The following is a 5582-nucleotide window of genomic DNA, read 5'->3' as shown; positions in this document are numbered from 1 at the left end:
TTATTAAAAAATCAAGTAAGTGATTTTTTGCACGACCTTCCGTTAAAAGAACGTATGACAATTTGGTTCCAACAAGACAGTGCTTCCATCTATAGTACATTAAACGTTAGAGTACTTCTTGAAAATATGTTTAATGGGAAGGTGATTCAAAGGTATTCAGATATTTTTTGGCCTCGTAGGTCTGCTGATTTGACTCCCCTTGACTTTTTTTCAAAGGGTTACTTAAAATAGCAGGTTTATCAGCGAGGACCATTTGATGATGTAGACTATGTGGATAGGATTATTTCTAAAGAATGCCAGAGTTTGACAAAAGAACAATTAAATGTTTACAAAGAGAAGGTGAATATGACGAAGCTGTAGGAAATTGAGTTAAAATTTTATTTATGCTTTATGGATTTTTCAATTTCTACAATAAATAATCATTTGCATTCATTACGTATGTAAATTGCAAGGTTGTTCAAAAATAGTAATAAATAGAAAGGTTATCATAATTTTAACAGGCAAGAGAGATAATTTGTATACAGCCAGAATAATTAATACGGAATGATTAGTACATAATCACAAAACCTGAATGTTCATAATAAATGGCTGTAATTGCATATTTAAATATAAATTTTTATTCAAAAAAACTTTACTCTATAACATTTTTCTAAATTATAACTAATAAAGATACCTTAATCTTGCACAAGATTCAAATTTTTTGACACACCTCGTATAATGCTTTGAAAAATTGATATCTGATGGTTGCATTTCAACTTTTGGACCATACAGAACTTTTTATCAAAAATAACTTTTTATCATAAAACCACTAATAAAAAAGTATTCCATATGTTTCCAACTTAAGTAGACACACTGTATATACTTGTTATCAGCTTCTCACTGTAGTAGATATATCAAATCAATCAAAACTTATTCTTGAAACTATAATTTCTTCAGTTAAGTGTTTCCCGCAATTCCTCCATACAGGGTAGGATCAAATAGTAAAGTTGTGACTACTACAAATTCATTATTCTCAGAGTATAAACCTATAATGTTGAAAAGTTGTGAAATACCTCTGGAAATACACTGAAAATTTGTTACTTTCTTCAGTTAAAATCTGTATGTTTTTTGTTGTGAATAGTCTAGGTTAAAAGTCAGTTTAAAATGTAAAAATGTGATAAGGCCGTTTAAAGTTGGTGTACGTTCGCGAAGAGTACCTTTTTTGATCTCTTTAGCATGAACCTTTTTAAAAATGATAACTGAAAAAAAAATTAATTTGTATAGCTTCTATCTCTAAAACAAACTACAAAATCTTTTCTTTAAGGACTTGATTGCTTGAAAACTAAGCAAGTTATGGGGAAAAAGCGCATTTTTAAAGAAATTAGGTGATGCATATTATTATATTGATGAATACACATTTCGATATACTTTTTGAATGATAACTATTTTATGGGTGGCTTTTAGAGCTCAAAACTATTTAATAGATCTGAAATTTTTTATCGACGTTAATTTAAAATATACAGATAATTGTACGCTCGAAACTAGTATTTAATTAATTTTTGCGATTGGGGGTAGTTTTCACCCCTAATAAATAAACTTTGAAGAAGAGTGAATAGAACCTAAATCCAAATTTTCATGAAAATCGATATTGAATAATCAGTCAAATAACTGCTTAATAACGTGTTAATTATTATTTTTTAATGATATCTGTCATAATGGGTGTCAATAGACATTCATTTAACTGATATAAATATGATTGTCCGAATAATTGATATAATTAATATAATAATTGTTACTTTTTAAAATATCTATTGAAAAGCACCATATTTATCAAAACAAAACGTTTTTTACTTACCATATTTTATGAAGATTTTTATAAATTACAAATTCTTTACGTAAAGAAAAACGTTACATTACGGTGCTTTCAAACGAATCGGATGAAATTGGTTAAACAATAAAAAACTTTTTTTGTTCTTTTTTTCCATTAACAAATATTGCTTTAAGAATAAGTATAGCCAGGATACTGTGACATTAAACTGTGATTAATTTAATTTGTAAAACCATATCTTACTATAACTGTTTCATCAACTTCAGTGGTAGAGAGAGGAATTTTTTCCGAAGGATTCCATGATTTAATTAAAAAGACAAAATTATTTGTGAGTGAGAGAGAAAATATGAAGTTAATAATTCTATTACAAAATGTTAAATTAAGAGACTATGTTGTCCTAGTCAAATAAATTGAGTACGATATGTTTCCAGAATATAAGCCAGTATAATGAACTGAATGTTTTATATGTAAGATTCCATGGATGGTCTTCTATCAGCAATTGCTATATCTCTTCTACAGCTTAGTGAACGCAAAGCTGTGTCCACACTATGTCCACACTAAGGCAATCGAATCGAGAGTAGAAGGGTGGACGTGACTTTCGTTATTGTCGATCGACATAACGTGGAAACACAGCTAAATATACCAAGAATAAAAGCGAAAACAGAATAAAAATGAAATTATGCAATCTTAACTTAGTGGAGCTAAGTTGACACATCTCTTCTCATAATATATATATATATATATATATATATATATATATATATATATATATATATATATATATATATATATATATATATATGAGATGAGCTCTTATTCTATTTTATAAATAATGAGGTGTCTGCCCTATGTACACAGCGTCACAATGTCACAATTAGTACAAGGATTTATGTATAATATTACTTCTTTTGTTTTTTGGTGTTTTAGATTTCAATTTAATTGAATATTTGGATAAAGTATTATGTCCTTTATGACTTGACTAATATCATATTTATTAAAATAATTGGATAGTTGTTGGAAAAGTCCTTGTACATATGGTAAGGAAAAATGTCTTATGTTTTAATGTTTCGTTTCTGTTCTGTTTTTTAATTGATTGTAGTGTCTGTTTATCCTTTTCTTGAATATGTTGTTTATCATTTTTTCCGGATAATTATTTTCTTTCAATGCAGTTTTTGCTTTTTGAATAACTAAGCATCTGATGATAGTTGGATAGATCTATCAGCCAAACTTATTATCACTGATCTTTTTTGTGACATAGGATGACATGAATTGAAGTTCAAATATCTGACCAAGTTGGTTTCGTATACCAATTTGTTCTTATGTTCTAAACTGAGAAAAATCATTTCCGTCCAATCAAAATGGAATAATCCTCAACATAGTCCGCCACTGACGACATACATCTTGATTATGGTAATAATATATTAAATTATTGTGTGAAACAAATATTATATTATGGTTTCCCTAAGTACATGACATTGAAAGTTCGTATAATAAAGTTCTTCCAATATTATAATTTGTTATTATGATTATCAGTTTTTTGTTCTTGGAAAGTACATGAACAGATACGAAAATATATTCCAAAATAAATTATTAATTAATTGGACTAATATATTCAATAACTGTAATTGTTCATATTTTATATACATATTTTAAAATGTATTCATGAAATATACTGTTAATTTATGATGAATACAGGTTTGAACACAAGTTAATTTCTAGTTACGGAAATATAGTCAGTCAATATTAATAATAACAATGTTTTTAAAATTATTAAGCTAAAGTTGAATTTTGGTAGTATGAAAAATTTATTGAAATTTTTTTTGCCACATAGGAAATCAAAATATACTCAAAATCATGTACTCTTGCACCCGCATTGCATAATTATTTGTCTAGGTTATTTTGTATATTCCAGCCATCAAAAATATACGAGAGGTATTCAAAAATAAAAATACATTATATAGAAGCATTGAAACGAATGTCTACTCTGACGTAGTACTAAAAAAAAAACAATTTATGTTAGAAAGCAAACACGTTTTTTTATATATATTCCCATTATAAACTGTAATATTCTTTTGGGATGATAGTAGCAGTAATGAATATTTAAATGTAATATATTAATTAATTAATCAATATTTCTATCAAAGTCAATTTGAATATTGAATTTTGAATTCCATGAGATTAAAAATTTTTACAAGCCTTAATAATATAAAAATCGCCCGAAATCTTAATTAATTATTATATGTAAAATTTTATTATTGTTATATATTTATACATATTTCTTATATTGTATTTGGCCATAATTTCAGTCCCTGACGATGAATACATAAGTATTCGAAAGCTCGGATAATATATTGAAGTTAGTCCACCTTGGTGTTTCCTTGCCACGTTCCCAATAAAAAACTACTTTTGTAATAATCAGATTTATCAGTAGCATCTTCGCTAAGAACCATAACTAATTTAAATGTAATTATCCAGAAGATTTCACTGATCCTGCTCTTTTTCTTTATTAAACGACAAATGACCTGTTAGGTTATATCTTCCAAAGTTATTCGTTTACGTCCTTTGATCTCAGCGCTCGAAGTTTTAATAAAATTTATTCCATCACTTGTTTTAATTATTCTGTACATAACTTTGTGAACTCAAATTCAGACATTTCTTTTTATTATGCGTTTAATTTTTACTAATTACATTTCTATTTATCGTTTGCTACTAAACTAAATTACACAACATCTAAAAAAAGTTAACGTAACTTCTCTCACCACTAATATTACAAATAATTCCGGTATCCCTGTCAACCCACCTATGAAACTGTTTTAACAATAACATTATAAAACAAAATTATTTAATCGACAATGGTAATCTCGTCTATTATCTACTGTAAGACAAAGATATAAACTACAGCCATGGCAGTACCTTTAAGTTGAATCATAGACACTAACAAAAGCAGGTCAAATTCCGAATCAATTTAAGACCGATCGCATGCGAACTTTTGAAATTGTCGCTCGCTGGAGGGAGAAGTCATCGACTACAAAAAACAAAATTCAAAGGAAACGGCAAACGACACGATTGATAGATAAACTACTTGTGGTCCTTAAAACGTTCACAGGAAATCAGCATCTTGAACCAAGCATGCACATTATAGCGTTCCAAAATTGGTTACCATCTACCAACTACGGGATCGATTCTAAATTGACGAAAAAGCGCCTGTAGTTGCCAAGAACAAGTCTCTGTGATCAGGTATGTTGAGAGAGTTGAGATAGAGAGAGAGAAATAATAAGATAGGAATAGAAATTCGGAAAGGGAAATATAGGCATCACGCAGCTGCGCGCATCAAATTTTATCGACGGATTTTTATTACTTAATTATTACGGCATAAAAAAATAAGATACGCACGACCATATCGAGATCACTATAACTTTGTAGCCCTTTCCATTATTTACGTCACTCACAAATTGTCATATTAGTGGAATATATACTTTTTAGCATTTAATTAACTCACCCTACCTTAATATGACGGGATCGAGAAATTCTGATGATCAATTTTTTTCTACCACTCTGATCTTTTATCCTTGACGGGCGACCTTACATATGAAACAAAGTATCCCTTTGTATATTAATCTGCCGCGTTTTAGTAAATCCCGAAATCCTCGCTTGGAGTCGCCTACCATTAAAGATAATTGGCCGTTACAAACCATATTGTTTACTACTTTGAAAACATCAGTACACATGGTTTTAAAGCAAAATATCTTCAGAACCTGATTCTGAGCACATATTT

At 28.7% G+C, this 5582-nt stretch overlaps 1 long non-coding RNA gene across 1 annotated transcript; it reads right to left on the bottom strand.

Annotated features, from left to right (window-relative positions):
* Window positions 1–594: 594 nt before the first annotated feature.
* Window positions 595–2009, bottom strand: LOC130893959 (uncharacterized). Its single transcript, XR_009059270.1, has 2 exons — window positions 1835–2009; window positions 595–1238 (listed from the first exon to the last, which is right to left on the bottom strand). It is a non-coding gene; the product is annotated as an uncharacterized LOC130893959 (long non-coding RNA).
* Between the last annotated feature and the right edge of the window lie 3573 nt (window positions 2010–5582).

The sequence above is a fragment of the Diorhabda carinulata genome, chromosome 5, assembly GCF_026250575.1.
Source record: "Diorhabda carinulata isolate Delta chromosome 5, icDioCari1.1, whole genome shotgun sequence".
NCBI lineage: Eukaryota > Metazoa > Arthropoda > Insecta > Coleoptera > Chrysomelidae > Diorhabda > Diorhabda carinulata.
This window is presented reverse-complemented; position numbering and strand designations above follow the sequence as displayed.